The 17,600-nt window shown below is 43.2% G+C and overlaps 1 long non-coding RNA gene across 1 annotated transcript; it reads right to left on the bottom strand.

Moving 5' to 3' along the window:
- Window positions 1-1,305: 1,305 nt before the first annotated feature.
- On the bottom strand, window positions 1,306-17,259 carry LOC137417976 (uncharacterized). The gene is made up of 3 exons (XR_010982547.2): window positions 17,138-17,259; window positions 1,648-1,740; window positions 1,306-1,525 (listed from the first exon to the last, which is right to left on the bottom strand). It is a non-coding gene; the product is annotated as an uncharacterized LOC137417976 (long non-coding RNA).
- Between the last annotated feature and the right edge of the window lie 341 nt (window positions 17,260-17,600).

The raw sequence follows: 17,600 nt of genomic DNA, 5'->3' as shown, positions 1-17,600 counted from the left end.
TGACCCACGGCGGGAGTATGCGCTCTACTGAGTGCCGTTCTAGTTTCACCTATGTACCTCTTATAAAGTACGAGTGGAGCCTACCCGTCACTTCGCTGATGGATAAATTAATCGGATGTCCAATTTGCAAAATTAATTTACTTGTGTGAAGAGTGCTTCAACCTTAGCGTTGCGCAGGTAAAAAAGGAACTTTTAAAACCCTCTGCCACAATCACCAGGTGGCACTACACGGTACACATTTACATAATTTATTTCCCCCCACTCCCTCCCATGCCCCACCACACCTCAGCGTGACCACCTGTTACCCCCCACACAAAGTTGTATTTGCACCCCGAGTTTGGAGATTGTAATTTAAAACATGTGGCCGTGCATAGAACACAAACAAACAAACAAGAAGACGTCATGCGTAGCATGATACTTGCAAAATCCCCCCCCCCCCCCAAAAGTTTTCCATTGATACAGCAAATTGTCCATTTCGTGAAGATTAAAATTCACGATCTTGATCAAAGCTCGGGTCAACAGGATGAAAAGTGACGATTTTTCAGATGAAAAATTATGATTTTAGAAGTTTGACCTTGAGTTGACCTTTTGACCTCATAAATAGGTGGTTTCCCAATTCAGTGAAGCAATACACATGCTGTTCTATTTTCAAGTCAATCGGATGAAAATTGATGGGTTTTCAGATGACAATTGATGATTTTGGAAGTTTGAGCTAGAGTTGACCTTTGACTTTTTGACCTCAAAATAGTTGGTTTTCCTATTTAGTGACAAGAAATTGGATGAAAATTGACGGTTTTTCAGATGAAAAGTGATGATTTTGGAAGTTTGACCTTGAGTGTTTATCGGTCAATCTTTGACCGATTGACCTCCAAAATAGTATGTTTCTCAATTTAGTGACTCGATATGCAAATGCTGTTCAGTTTGTCAATTGGATGAAAATTGATGGTTTTTCAGATGAAAATTGATTTTGGAAGTTTGACCTGCAGTTGACCTTTGACCTTTTGTCCTAAAAAATAGTATTTTTACAATTTATTGACTCGATATGCAAATGCTGTGCAATTTTCAAGTCGATCGGTTTTTCCATCAGTTGATTTTAAAAGGTACTGTTGCTAGTTTAACTAACGACTACAAAAGAGCGTGTTGCACCACTTCTCCCGATTATTGTAAAATAAAGTTGCATATTCATTTCTTTTTGTCACGATGTTCCGGGATCGGGGAAATATTCCACGTGTTCGACGAATCTGCAGCTGTCGCTTCAGCCTCATTACTGTACTGTATTGATTTGAAAATAAATAAATAAAAACATTTTATGGGACAGTTTTATTTTTATATCCGTTAAGTATACAGCTCCAACATCATATACAATACAAAGCTAAAGATATTACATAACCTTGTTGATAATCAATTGATACGTTTATTGTTTTATGAACATTCCATGACACAAGTATTATAAATGATGTGGTCCTGGAAGGTGGGAAAGCGCGATGAATGCTTCAGCAAAATGGTTCTCAAAACACTTCCAAACCTACCGAACACAAAAGAGTGATCTTTACATTTCACCAAACGATCAGGCATCCGTTATCAAATCGGTGGAACCATCTCTCGATTGCTCGTGAAAAAGGGAACGGTGTGCAGGGTTAGACAAACCTGAGCCATCTTATCGACATCGCTTCCCTCCACGTCCAATTGAGACATGTTTGTCTTGACTCGTTGCAGCAAAACCACGGCCTTTTCGAGTTCCTAAAGGCAGAAACAATACATGATGGTATAAGAATCGCTGGTTTCATTAGCTCCGCCACAAAAGGTGGATGGATGTCGTGTTTTCAACCCTGTCTGTCTTGTCTGTGAGCAGGATGTCTCAAAACATTGTGGACAGATTCGGATGAACTTTGGTGTGTGACGAGGACAAAATTATTAGATTTTTGTGAAAATCCAGATCCGGATACGAGAATTTTTTCGTGATTCTTCACCATTGGGAGATAGGGCCAAAAACGATACGTAGCGGGATATCTCAAAAAGGTATGGATGGATTTGGATGAAACTTGTTGGACAGGTTGTGTGTGTGACGAGGAAGAATCGATTCAATTGTGGTGAAGATCTGGATCCCGATCCAGCTCGTAGAATTTTAAAAGTGATTCTTCACCATTGATTGATATGGCCAACCATGCTTTCTACTAAGTGAGTGCCGTTCTAGTGTTTAAAGTGACTATTCACCATTGAGAGATCGGACCAAAAATGATGTACATGTATATCATGATATTGCAAAACGTTGTGGATGAGTTGATTAGGTGACAAAAACAAGCCGATTAGATGTTGGTTACGGTCTAAATCCAGATCCGGCCCATCAGTGGGAAACAAAACAAACTGTTCAGCCTGGTTAATTCATTGATTGATGTAATGATCATGTAGAAAACACAAAATTCATCTTCACAGTCATTTTGTACAATAATTGTGCAATAAACAATAAATGCACTCCATACATTGCTTGAATACCTTTGTTGAAACCCTCATAAAATAGTGCAAACTTCAACATAGAAAAATGCGTCATAAAAACAGCATTGCAAATGCATTCTTTGGATATACCAAATTAATACTTGAAACACAGCAGATATCTGACTCATCTAGAGAATGGGTCATTTTATTTCCTCGTAACACAAAGCAAACCAGAAAAAGAGCAATCAGATTGCAAACCCTCACCAGGATGTATTTTCAGTGGTTTTTAAGGCTTTTGTGTTAAAACAAAAATGGCGGCCGAACCACGTGGCCGATGGTCATTTTTTTTTTCGAAACTAATTTATTCCTAAATTATGCTCAATAAATTTCATCTTGATCAGATGAAGTTTTGTACTTGTTGAATTATGATGTCATAATGGAGGCACCTATGACATCATCAATAACACATTTTATTCCCCATGGAGAGTTCTTTACAATGAGCCATGTCTCCATTTTTTCTATTCAGCGCTTTTGGAGATAGAGGTGCAAGGTTTTTTGGTTTTTCCAAGATGGCGGCCGAACGACGTGACCTATGATGTCATAGGACCTTTGGTTGACCTTTGACCTTTTGACCTCAAAAATAGTTGATTTCTCAATTTATTGAGACAATATGCAAATGCTGTTCAATTTTCAAGTCATTCGGATGAAAATTGACGGTTTTTCAGATGAAAAGTGGCGATTTTGGAAGTTTAACCTTGAGTTGACCTTTGACCTTTTGACCTCAAATAGTTAATTTCCCAATTTAGTGACTCAATATACAAATGGTATTCAATTTTCAAGTCAATCATATTTAAAATGGCGATTTTAGAAATTTGACCTCCAGATGACATTTGACCTTCGACCTCAAAATCAATAGGCTTCTCAATTGGGACAACCTATGCAACTTGGTAAAGTTTTGTGATGATCAGTTTAGAATTGTGACCTGTAGGCCGGTGACAGACAAACAAACAAGAAGACGTCATGCGTAGCACGATACTTGCAAAATCCGCCCCCCCACCCCCCACCCCCCCCCTCCAAAGTGTTGCATTGATACAGCAAATTGTCCATTTCATGAAGATTAAAATTTACAATCTTGATCAAAGCTTGGGTCAACAGGATGAAAAGTGACGATTTTTCAGATGAAAAATGATTTTAGAAGTTTGACCTTGAGTTGACCTTTGACCTTTTGACCCCATAAACAGTTGGCTTCCCAATTCAGTGAGGCAATGCACAAATCCTGTTCTATTTTCAAGTCAATCACATGAAAATTGATGGTTTTTCAGATGAAAAGTGATGATTTTTAGAAGTTTGACCTTGAGTTGACCTTTGACCGATTGACCTCAAAAATAGTACGTTTCCCAATTTAGTGACTCGATATGCAAATGCTGTTCAGTTTTCAAGTCAATCATATTTAAAATGGCGATTTTAGAAATCTGACCTCCAGATGACCTTTGACCTCAAAATCAATAGGCTTCTCAATTGGGAAGACCTAGACAACTTGGTGAAGTTTCGTGACGATCGGTTTAGAATTGTGACCTGTAGGCCGGTGACAGACAATCAGACAGAACCACAAACAACCGACCAATATACTTGAAAAATCTTCGATTTTGCAAGTAAGAAACAGACAGACAGACAGACAACCACAAACGCAACCGACAAATATACTTGAAAAATCTTCGATTTTGCAAGTAACAAACGGACTCATGCAATTCCCTCTCCTCCAGCTAGGGTAAAAATAATTTCTCAATGTACTGGTTTTGACCCGTGGAAGTGGAATTCTTCCTGACTGATGAAAGACTAAACAAGGATGGAGAGAGGGTGATTTACATCATCAATAATAATATCGGAGGTGTCCTATCTATGATATGGTAAAGTACAAATACTTGTGCAAACCTTAAATAAAATGAACAGGTACACAATATGATGTGCGGCTGTTGGGTAAAGCCCTGTTGCATTGACTTCAAAGGTGTGGGATCGATTCCCGCCGCTGCTGGGGAAAAATTTGTCACTCCCACGAGGAATTATGAAGAGTTTGGTGTTATAGGTTGGGACAAGCTAACAGGAGGGAAATCGGCATCCGACCATAAAGGAAGGAAACCAAAAAACCCAGCAGTACACGTACACCTGCTTAAAGCGGTAACACCAAAAACAACAACGATTTTACCGTCTTGTAACCGCAATCTTACTATAATTCACCAAATATCCATCCGTCTGTCTGTGTTCGAAGGTACCGCAAAAACTGCTGAACCGATCGCAACGATATTTTGGGTGGGTAATCCTGGGATCCCCAGGAGTAAAATAGGCCATTTAGTTTTTCCAATTTCAGCTTGGGTCTCCAGCATTCTCAGGTTTGGACTCCCGCATAACATTCGCGTTCGCATAACGTTCATTGTGACGATGTATGTGTTCACGGTAGTGTTTGACGTGAGGGTGTGAACGTAATTTCGTAATGTTTTTCGTTTCGTAATCCTTTAATGAACGTTTAATGTTTAATGAACGTAAAAATGAGCGTCATGAAATATAAATCGTTTAAGTGACGATGTTTTCATTGTGACAAGCGTTACGCCTAGGTCCCCCGTTGGTGAAGTGATGTGAATTGACAAAGTGGAAGACGCAAGGCGGCCATCTTGGATTTTGACATGGCGACCCAATTTTCAATAGCGTTCTCCCTTATGCGTAAATACACCCACACACCAGATTAGAAGTTAGTAGCTCGTTTATTTTTCAAGATATTTCGCTCACAAGGTTCAGACATATATATGGTGGTGGCCATCTTGGATTTTGACGTGGCGACCCAATTTTCAATAGCGTTCTTCCTTATGCCTAAATACACCCACACACCAGATTAGAGGTTGTTACTTCGCTTATTTTTCAAGATATTCCGCTCACAAGGTTGACATACATGGCATCAGACATACATGGCGGCGGCCATCTTGGATTTTGAGGTGGCGACCCAATTTTCAATAGCGTTCTTCCTTATGCCTAGATACACCCACACACCAGATGAGAAGTTGGTACTTCGCTTATTTTTCAAGAAATTCCGCTCAAGGTTCAGACATACATGGCGGTGGCCATCTTGGATTTTGACGTGGCGACCCAATTTTCAATAGCGTTCTTCCTTATGCGTAGATACACCCACACACCAGATTAGAAGTTAGTAGTTCGTTTATTTTTCAAGATATTTCGCTCACAAGGTTCAGACATATATATGGTGGCGGCCATCTTGGATTTTGACGTGGCGACCCAATTTTGCAATAGCGTTCTTCCTTATGCCTAGATACACCCACACACCACATTAGAAGTTGGTACTTCGCTTATTTTTCAAGATATTCCGCTCACAAGGTTCAGACATACATGGCGTCAGACAAACATGGTGGTGGCCATCTTGGATTTTGACGTGGGTTGCACCCACACACCAAATTAGAATTCGGTCCTTCGCTTACGCACACACGCAATCACGCATGCACACACGGACGGAGGGGAAAACCATAGTTCTCCTTTCGCTCCGCGGTGCGAAGGGGGACAAAAACGTGCGGATCCGAACGCATTGTGAAAACGTGCGTCATATAGAAACGTGCGGATCCGAAGTAACACGGCAGCGTGTGCAAAGCGACTGAGAAACAGGTGTAACGGCCGCTTCTGTGTTACAGATTCGGCGCGCACTCTTCACACATAAACGTGCGACTGAGAAAGATGTGCAGCGGCCGCTTCCGTTTTGCAGAATTCAACCTTTTTTCAAAATGGGCGCCATGTACTGTTTAGATTTTGATGATTTGCGTGTGATATGATTCAACGGATGTTTATATGAATTGTTTGAAATAAAAAAAGCCTTCAATTTCTGATATTTTGCCTTTTAATTTGGGCTTCCCAATTGAAGCCCCGCCCATAGGGCGGGTACTGTTGCTAGTTTAATTAACTACTACAAAAGAGCATGTTGCACCACTTCTCCCGATTATTGTAAAATAAAGTTGCATATTCATTTATTTTTGTCACGATGTTCCGGGATCGGGGAAATATTCCACGTGTTCGTCGAATCTGCAGCTGTCGCTTCAGCCTCATTAAAGCCAAGTTTTCCGAATCGGATTAGTCGCATTTTTACCCTCGCCAGAGGACATGGATTGCCTTTGGGTCCATTTGTTTGTTTGTCCGCACAAAACGCGAGTATGTGTATTAATTATATTGAATCGTTTAGAACCCTAAGACCCTTTACGACCCCAAAGACACTTTCAAACCTGTACAACCCTGGGATCCATGAAGACCACAAAAACCCCAAGGACCATGAAGATCCACAAATACCCTAAAGGCCTTTAAAACCTTTAGGACCCCCTAAGACCTCAAAGACCCTTTAAGACACCTTAAACACTAGAGCCTTTAGAACTCTAAGACCGTTTGAGACCACTAAGACCCTTTATGACCCCAACACCATTTCAGACCCATAAGATCCTTTCAAATTCCAACACCCTTTAGAACCATAACACCCTTTAAAACCCAAAAGGCCCAGAGGCCCAAAAGAACAAAACCACACACATCTGCAAACTGATTGCTCCTTATTGTTTTGTTCCATCTTAATCCCTGTGTTGCTCTTTGTGTTTTCGTGGTAAGTCGTACCTTGTTTTGCTGTATTTGTCGAATTTGTTTTCATGCTGCTCAAGGCCTACTTCAGCCGCTCCGCAGATAGCCGTTGTGAAAAAAAGATCAGTCCCTTTTGTCTCTGTATTCCTCTTTATGCTTCTTTCTTCCCAATTATTGTACTTTCTACCTCCTCAACATTGCTATTTTCCCTCCTCGCTTAAAAAAACGCTATTTTTTCACTCCACAACAATCTCATTCTACTTGAAATTCATTGTGCCTGTACTTCCTGTTCTCCTTTCCTTTTTTTCTCCCTTTTATAAATACCATATCTCCAATCGGAATTTCCGTTTATTATAAATGCTTTTCTCCTCCTTGAAAAGCATTATAAAATGCTTCCCTCTTCTTATTTCTCCGTTAGGAGTATCCCATGTGCTCTTCTTCTTCACTAGGGTCTATTCCTCTTCACCAAAATTATTTTCCAAAACTGTCCGTCACTTGGTCCACCAACCCTCCTCCCACAACATCACCACCTTTCTGCGTGCCTTCAACAACAATAAAAATCTTACCTCCCATCCCATGATCTTTATCTGTGTTTGTCAAATTTGGGAATTTGGAATCAGTATCCCTTCACTTCATATCCCTCCTTTCTGCATCCCTCCTCACCCCACAGCTTCCCCTTCTCCCCAACCAGCCCCCAGTCCTGTAGCCTCTCAAACGCCACCTCTCATGTTCCTAACTGTGTGGACGTCAAACATCCGAGGTCTCCACTCCAACCTGACAGATATCTCGATCCAGGCCGCTGCTGACAAACCGGACATCATCTGGTTAACAGGATCCATCTTCACATCGGACGTCCCTGATAGCCCAGCAGATATGTGAAAAAATTGTGCTTTTGGTGATACAAGCATGAAATTTTGAACACTGATAGAGCATACTACTAGGAAGATTTTTGGATATAGGGGCATTCAAATCTTTTCCTAGGGACAAAATGGCGGCCATTTTAAAAATGGCCGTTTACGGATAATAAGATACACAGTACCGATGTCTATAAAACTAGATTTACTTATTGCTCAAGCACACCTATGATGTTTTTTTCACGTAAACAGGTTGTAAGATCATAATTAAATGTCAACAAACTCACATAACATTTATTTGGTCCTTATTCTTTACAAAAATAATTACTTTTTGAGCTATTTTGAGCAAACTCCAGAAACACAATGGAAATGAAGTGAAAATGCCACATTAACGCTGTGGAAGTGACTTTCACTATAAAACAGTCTACAAAACAGTCTTCCACATGTTTGTGTATATGTAACAGGTGTGTTATTCCTCCTGTATACTATCGTGTGCACTCCCCTGCACAGTGACACAGAGCTGAGCACTGGAGTGCGGCCTTAACACACTTGCACTGTTTCCTGCAACCCTTCTTGCATCCACATCTAATCAATTGTCGGCATGCCTCAGTTGCCTCTGTGAGGGTTGTCCAATATATCCCCCAGCCGTTATTACTCTGTTTCCAACCCCATTCACTTGGCGATGGGAGCTCAGGTGCGCAAATCATCATCTGGCCCCAACAAAAGCCGGCTTGGTAGGCAGCTCTCTTGATGTGTTGTCTGAGGGCTTCTTGCGTTGGTGGGATAGCCTCTATTGATCTACCAGTCTGGGTGAAGAGATGCTTGCGGGCATCATTAACATGTTCCTGGCTGCTTGTTCGATCGTAGAGCAGAACAACAAAACGCTCCAGTGGATCCATGTTGTCATTTGCAGTTGAAATGGTTGGTGTGGCAGCCAGTGCGCAGAAAGCTGAGGTGACCTCATCATAGGCTTTCCATGTTTCCCATGCTGTTTTCTTCCCCCTTCCGCCGAAGCAGGACACGGTGTCACACCCAGTGAAGGCGTGGAAGAATGGCAACCCTCGGCACTTGTTTGGTCCCAGTGCCACAGCCATCTCGTGAGCTGCCAAGTGCCTGAAATTCTTCCCTGTGCCAAAAGCAACCCAGAGTTCATCGATGTCAAGATATCCAGTTGCTGCCACTGCAAGGATCAAAACATCTGTGTCCACTGTGCGGATTGACACCTTGGTATAGCCCTGTCTGACTGCATCTTGGACATGGAGTAGTATCCTTGTATCTGCCTCCTCGTGACTACACGGGGAAAGACCAGTAACATCTCGTGGCTGTGTACAAAAAACTTCTTTGTGGTTTGTGGTGACGATTTGCTTGTCAGTCTCAATGTTTGCTATCCTCGTTGCTAGAAAGTCAAACAACTCCACCTTGTTCTCGTCTATGCGAAGGAAGGCCTGCCAGTTTCGAGGGATGGAACTAGATGGCTCAACTCGTCTCCTGGTGCCTTTACCCCTCGTCTTCCTGGTGTCGGCTTTCAAACTGTCTGGGAAATATTCATCCCAGATAATATCAACCCTGCTCTTATTTTGTATCTGAGATGTGATGTATGGCAAGAATACTAGTGATGCATACTCAGAGAAGGTCTTCGCATTACGAGGTGCCAGCATGTTCACGATGGCTGCTCCATCCAGGATCATGACTTCAACAGGGGGGCTTACATCATCATTTTCCCGTGAGGTGATCAGATCTTCTAAGCACCCAACCAGATCAGACTTGGTTCCAAGCCGGATTTTGCCCATTTGTGACAATGCAGGGGGACAAGCTTGGTTTTCATGTGCAAAGAATTCATCAAGATCTCCATTCCATGTCTGGGATGCAATAAACAGCCTGGAGAACAGAACGCAGTCATTCTTCAGAGATACCACCTTCAACTCTGTTCTTGACTTCTCTCTGACTGGGGGTCGGCTGAAGAGAGGGAGATTGTTTCTTTTTATTGGGTCAGTGATAGGCTTTGTCTGATGTACAAGCCTCTCGTTCACATATGTGTCATACTGTTCTTTTCCCAGCTTCTCGATCTGGTAAAAGGGTGTTGATGACTGCTGGGTCTGCCAGGTCTCTGCTGTCTAGCACCAAGAGATCTTTGCTGTCGTCACAGAATGGGTTCCCCATCTCTCCTATGACACGGGTGAGTGCTCTCACATCTCGAGCAAAGGCTACCTGCGTGTGCTTTGTCTGTTCATGGTGTTTTAGTTCAGTTTTCCTAATTCTTTTTTCTGTTGTGGCCTCGAACTTATAGATCAGTTTGGCCATCTCTGGACCAGACACCATCCATCGGCGCAAAGCTGCAGCATTCTCCGTAAGACCTACAGCCCCTCCATCACCTTTCACCAATGCATTATTTTGCTCGTGTGCCTGGTCTAAGGCTATGGCAGAGAATGCACGTGTAGTCTTCTTCATGGTGAAGTTTCCTGCCAGAAACTGTGCGTATACAGTTGGATGCTTTGTTGCAAGTGTCACCATGTCGCGCAAGTGAACTGGGATCCACCTGGCATAGTTTGTATGTCCCAAGGCGAAAAACCATGGTACAAGCTTGGTCAGAGCATCAGTGTACAGTTGGAAGTTTCCTTCACGGACGGATCTCACATAGATCAGGACTGCCAGTTCTAGCTGCATAATTAGGAACCAGAACTGAAACTGTGGACTTGCATTGGCTTGTTCACCACACCAGTCATCTAGTGGTATCGTATCCTGTCCCTCATCTAGTCCACTGGTGTACTGGCTGTAGGCTTCCTTCAGGAGAAGATAGAGAGTACTGGCTGTGACTTGGTGTGCTCGTCGTGTGCGTGTCACATGGGTCACTTTCAGGAAGGAATCAGCAGTACCACTTGTAGCAACCCCTGCAAGCATCAGAACGCCTGTCCACCCACTGCTATCCAGAAGGTCACCGAGGGTTTTCCATGCTGCCATCTCAATATGGAGTCCACCAAAGACCATGACGAAGTGATCTTCTCCGTGTGTTTCTGGCCATCTCCATTGGATCTGTTTGGCAAGTGTGTACAGTGGCTGATCAAGTGTGATTACAGGGATCTGACCTGGATTCAGAATATCGATTGCTTTCTTGATGACATCCATGGAGTGACGAATCATTGCCACAGATTTTGCCTGGTCATAGAAGAGAGGCAGCAATGAAGTTAGGGCCACACTACACTCTGGTTCTTCTGGAATAGACTGCTTGCTGGCATGGTATCCAGCCCATGATACTGTCTCGTCTCCCTTAAGTGGTGTGTCAGATAGCACTGTCTTCTCCATCTGCTCCAGCCACCTGTCAAAATGCAAGATAATGAACACAATTAAGAACAAACAAGTCCACACAAGTTAACAAGTCTTGGTTATTTAGGTACACATATAACTGTCCACAGTTCAAACACAATAATCAGTTACCTGTACTCAATCTGCATTGCTTCAGGGATGAGTTGGCAGTTGCTTTTGTTGGGACCCGCTAGCTTGGGTACAGGTGGGTCACATTTACCCAGAACAACAGGAGGTACGATGGTGTATGACTGTGGCAGGTGTGCATCTGTTGTTGATGTGTCATCTGGGTTTACCCGTTGAACTCCACGGCTATCGCTATTTGGGTGCTGGAAAAGTGAAATGCCAGTGCCATGGAAGGAGTCGTGGGCACTTGTTGAACTGGGGTTATGATCAATGTTATCCACTGCCCCAGTTGTGAAGAGGTCACTTTTTAGCTCAGGGGGGCAAACTGTACCCTCATTTTGGAAGAAACGGCAGATTCTGTTCCCCAAGTCCGTGGAGATGCTAAGCACCCTGCCATAGGAGATCGAGAGACCCAGGTTGAACATAGTATCAACCAGGTCTCTTTTTCGAGTCTTTGTGTGGATAAGGGTGCCCAGGTACACAGGCAGGGGAGTCTCCCGATTGTGACTGTGCCTCGTGGACATGGTAGTACTGCTACTCTCTCTGCGGCGTGAGTAACTGTTGAACATAAGGAGTTGTGAGATTGTGAGAGTAGGTGTTGATACCGACGAGTGGCTTGACTGCTCTTGGATGTTAGGACCATTCAAGATCATAGAAACTAGTGATACAAGCGAATTAGGTACCGAATGTTCTTGGCAGTGGGCTTCAAATGAACCACTAAATGTTGAGTTCATTTTCAACATGTCTCTACGAACTATATTTGCGGCTCTAGCAAGACAAACTCCATGACTGTCAGTGTCGTGATCACATGCCTTCTGAAGGGCTGAGCCAACATCCTGGTTGAAAGCAAGCAGAATATCTCGACCGGACATGTGCTCCTCTAGGTCTGGAAAATATGTCATGATTCGATCTTTGAGTTTGGTGGAGTGGACACGCCTGGTCAAGACTGTTCCAAGCTGTTCCAGCCTGGTGGTGTATAGTCTTGCTAGGTCTACCAGCTTGAACACTGGTGTCACAAGAGCATCTGTGCGGGCATCATCGATGTAGGACACTAGCTCTCCAAGTGCTATACCGTGATTGATATCATCTTGTTCATTCAGTGTTGTGCTTGTGGCCCTTGCTTTGTTTTAAAGTGACACCAGACACTTCACGTGGTACTGTGCATCTTGTGCTATAAGGTCACCTGCACTCAGTTTAGCAAGAAGTGCCTGATCTCCTAGTTTCAGGGCAGCTGTCCTGACATGTTTATCGAGGTCGAAGGTGGAAGCTTTTCGCAGAGAATTAGTACCCGCTGGTTTGTCACAAAAGAAACACTTTTCAGGCTGTGGCTGTGTGTGGTCTACATGTACTCTGTGACGGGTGTACTTTCTTGAGACACTTGCGGTTTCTTCACTAGACGTTTCTCTTTTTTGTGCCCGATGCAGTTCAGTTTTGTTGTATTTCAGTCTGCATGAATCATGCCACTTAGCCTTGTGGCTCTGGAAGGTTGACTGGATACCTTCACCATCGTCCAGGCGGGACAGTTCTAGAGATTTTGGCAGGCAGCCCATCTGGCTGAAGGTGAGGAGATAATCTGCAAGAGTTTGGTATCCGGACCCTGTGGTTCGCTTGGAATCAGCTGGACAGGCAAGGGCCTCATCGGTGACCTCCTGACATAACACACACTTCTCCCAATCTGTCAGATAAGGCATGTTTGTTCCAGATGTACTAGGGCTTTGGGGGTCTAATAGCTTGAAATTTTTGTTGGCCATTGTCAATTAAGCATTATCCACCACCACCATCCAATCAAAATATACAAATTGGGAACCAAATCTAGGTAGCTACTACAGTCAATGAGCGAAGGTGCAGTGCAGTCGAGTTATCATCTGAAAAAGAAATACATACATTATTATCATAAATATAGTAATTCGCTTTCGTAACTTTTCACTAGCCTTGCATTGTTCCTTATAGTCACCTAGTCTATGATAGGAAAGTTCATAAAGCTACATCAAAGTTGTTCATATAAAGGTATTGAACCAAAATTACACCCAGGAGAAATCAGATAGTCATGCAAAGTTAAATAATTAAACCGCTAGACCAGTCCTGTCTATTGCAATGGTAAACCATTTGTTCTGCCCCTTATAGGCCACCGTAGATTCCAGTTTTGAACCCAGTATGAAGGTATTGCATAGCATGTACATGACAATTTATAATATGCTCATTACATTGTGTTTCAATAGCAGCACAAATGACAAGTCTGAAATAATAGGTAAATATGTCCTTCTTAGCCGCCATTTTGTAAAATGGCCGCCATTTTGGGCCAAGGAGAAATCTGGAATGCCCCTACATCCAAATTTCACTGTAAGGGTATGCCCTAACTGTGTGCCAAGTTTCATGCTTGTATCATCAAAGGCACAATTCTACCACAATTCTTCACATATCTGCCGGACTATGAGGTCATAGTGTCTCTCTGCAGCTATTGTCTCCTCCGATTTGATAGGCCTGAACCATGCCCTGGCAGTGGAGATGCAATTTACATCAATACCACATTTTCTCACTTCCCTTGTAATGTTAGTTAGTTCACCCCTCCCCCCTTGTCCCCAAATCCTCCTCCTTCCAAATGTACCGGTTCTTTTTCCTGCCTGAGACTTTCCTTCTGTATCCATCTTTTCCACTCCAAGCATCGTCCCATACCTCTCTCATTCCTCCCCACTCCCATTATTTGTCTAAGTCTTCTTTTGAGCAATATTCCACCAAATGGTCAACCTCATCATAAACATTACAAATTCAATGTGCAGAGTTAAGTTTATAATCTATAGTTTTGGCAGTTGGTGTTTTTTTTCCTACTTGTACATCCGCTGATTACGGGAGTGGCAGGGAGGGTCATTCCTCTTTGGGGTATATAGATTACAGTCGATCTCTGGTCGGGTCTCAAGAACATTGGATGTGTGTTCATTTTCCAAGTTTGTTGTGCAGAGATCACCAAGTGGTTTAAGCATTCGAGCAAGCAAGCACTCCATTCAAAACCCTTAAGGAACGGCTGGCTTGGCAAGCGCAAGCTAGCTGCTTGGTAAATGAGTACACCCCGGTCTTCCTCCCTTTCAGTTTCATATGAAACATCAGGAGCGAGTTTCAAAAGTTCGCGCCGAAAAATGCCACGGTTGCGGCAGAAAGGGCCATGTTATTAACCCAACATTTGTGGGTTATATGGAGTACAGTAGATCTTCGCTCAGTTCTGTAAGTAAACCTTACTTCACGGATGTCGGGATTCCTCCAAATTTCTTCATTTAGTGTTATAAACAGCATTAGGGACTTTAAAAAGCTAAGCATACGTGTTTGTGGTTTATAATATTTTTACTTCCTGTAGAAGCCGTTGCTCCCACGGAAACACCATTATAACTGGAAGCTATTGTTATGTCGGTGGGTAGAGGATTATCTAGATGTTGGTTGATCTGCATAGGTAGGTGCTCGACTGTCGTGATCGGGAATCTACCTGTAATCAGTTCTATGTTTAGCCATATGTCGGAATAAGTTGTATCTGTGTCCCTGCCACGAGGGGGCGGGGCATGCTAATTAGTACAGGGATTATGGGTAAAATTCCCTCGTGTGTCGTTCCCTCTGTGGGCAACCCAGTGTCCCTTATGGCAACGCACTCATATACATTAGATAGATCTATTAGTGCACACATTAAATAATTCCCCTCCGCCACAATAAGACTTACAGGAAGAACAGGCAGGAAGCCAGATCGGGGCACCGCCGATGGGGCCGCAGCCATCCACATCACCAGCTGGCATAGCAACAAACATCGTGCAAGGCAAGTAATAGCCACGCCCAGGCAACGTGTGATTGGCTGGGGTAAAAAGCTGGCCACAGATTGGTGAAAGGAAGGTGGAAGGAAGCGGCACACTGATTGGCCACCGACCGTGGACACCTCGGCCAATCAGTGCAGAAGGCGCGAACATTCAGCCAATCAGTGCGGAAGGCGCAAAACCACTACTTAGAAGCAGGTCGTCGATTAGAGAGGGACAGAGCTGACGGAGAGACCGAAAGTTACAAGACGACTCGCTCACGGGCATTTGTCGTCTTCCCTGGGTTTTTCGTGGTGCTCTTGGTGCTTGGAGCGAGGCTTGGTGCTTGGAGCGAGGCGTGCCGCTGAGCAGACAAGACCAGGGCGAGCGAGTGGTTCGGGGTCTGGCAGCGGGAGAGGGCACATCGAGGCCTTTCTTCGCGCCAACCGGAGCTGCGTCGGACGACGCGCTCAAACATCGACCTGACGCTACATTGCCAGACAGATAAGCTCGCATTCACAAATACACGACGGGACATTTATTTTATTCAATCTCCCATTGTTGTTTCCGAATTCTGCGAGTGGGGACGTCCCAACCTAGAATTTAGTTTTATTACCGCGTTTCCCTGTCCCGATATTTATTTTGAATAAACCCTTCTATTATTTTCTCTTTCATTCCAAATCCCGTGTTCATGTAAGATTAATTTGCAGGGTTGAGGACTGCTCGGATCACGTAAGGTAAGAGCTCGCCGCTTCTTCCTCCCGTGCTAGCATAGTCGAATCCGTCATTGATCGTCGCCTCCGTTGAAGCCCGTTTGGCCATCTGCAATCCCAAGGTATTAACCGAAGGGATTCGCGTGACACTATTTATACACGTTATCACGGCAGGAAAAACACCTTGGGGAGGTGGAATATCAATAGTATTAATATTCTTTTGCAGTCATTATTAATTTTGTTATTGAAAGCGTCTTTCTTTGGAAAAACGCCACGATAAATCTTCTTCTTTGGGGAAAACGCCACGATAAAACTAACTTCATACGGCTATACACCTCAACATGCAAGTTCATTGATGGCAATGGCGGGGAAAAACCTGCTCGGGGGGGGGGTGGGCAAATGAATGCTCTACAACCTTCATTATGTAACCCTTCGTCATCCTGTCAAGTTCGGTTGAGATTGGATAAGTAACGACGGAATGTATTGGCGTCAAAAATTCATCAGACAGACGGACAGACACTAAATGGCGTATTTTAGTATGATGATCAATAATTTTATGCAAAAAACCCCCAAAAAGAACCATTCTTACGATTTGCCGAGATAGAGACGACACCATCCTGACCGAATTGGGTATGAATCTATGATATGATACTGATCGGGATGTTTATCAAACGCCACCTCTCATGTTCCTAACTGTGTGGACGTCAAACATCCGAGGTCTCCACTCCAACCTGACAGATATCTCAACCCAGGCCGTGGGTATGATAGGGACGTTTAAGATAATGAAGGGAACACACAAAATAAGTATAAAATAATTGTTCAGCACAGAAGACCGTGAAAAGACCAGGAGGCATAGCCTGAGAGAGAAGAAGAAGAAGATTCAGTACCTGGAGGTATTGAGTGCAGAAGTGTACCTGTACCTAGTTATTTACAGCATTGGATGTTCCTCCACAAATAAGGTGTGGTTTTTTTCATTCCCCTCACTCACCATACACCGCTCGCTTCACTACACTTACTCCTCCCTCCTATAAAACCTCTCCCCATTCTCCACACAAGATCTCCTCACATCATTAATCATTATCCTTTTCTCAATTCGCCCCTCCCCGATTCCCTCTGTATTCGCTACTTTACGAGTTATCTTAATGTCGGAAAGGTGAAAAGATAGAAACAGGGGTCGAAATCCGGGCACTTTGACTTTCTCCTCATTCACTCCTCCAACTAAGTCGAAACTCTCAGCCCCAATGCTCTTTCATTATTAAAGGCAAGTAAGCTTAAAATATAAATATTGAACCAATTGTGAAACTCTATTTAGATCCATATTGTGATAAATTACCTTATTGATCTCTTGGATACAAACATTCTTCAGCGATTCCAAATCATTATCGCTCCTCAAATCCATGGCAGCGCGGGATATGATCACGTGCCACGCAAGAACCAATCACCGGCGAGTCTAAGCCGCTCACGATGCTGAGGTAGTTGGAGAAGCTATTTTCAATGTTAATTGAAGGATCAAATGTGCGTTTACGACGCAATATAACTAGTCCTGTTATTCTCGATAATCCAGCAATGTTGATACAACCATCTATATTTCTATTAATAAAAAACACATAAGTGTGCACAATCATTCGAGCATTTTTCATGTATTGCATATTTATACTTTATTTTAGAGCGAATATTAAACAATACAGAAGGTTACTACTGTATTTTGTTATATTAAAATACATAATCCATTCGAGACAAAATAAAACATCCAGCCGTAGAGAAAAACATCCAGTGATTTTAAGAGCGGTGTATTA

Source organism: Myxine glutinosa, chromosome 1 (genome assembly GCF_964187855.1).
Source record: "Myxine glutinosa chromosome 1, kmMyxGlut1.1, whole genome shotgun sequence".
Classification (NCBI taxonomy): Eukaryota; Metazoa; Chordata; class Myxini; order Myxiniformes; family Myxinidae; genus Myxine; species Myxine glutinosa.
The sequence above is the reverse complement of the archived record's forward strand: the minus strand, read 5'-3'. Positions and strand labels throughout refer to the sequence as shown.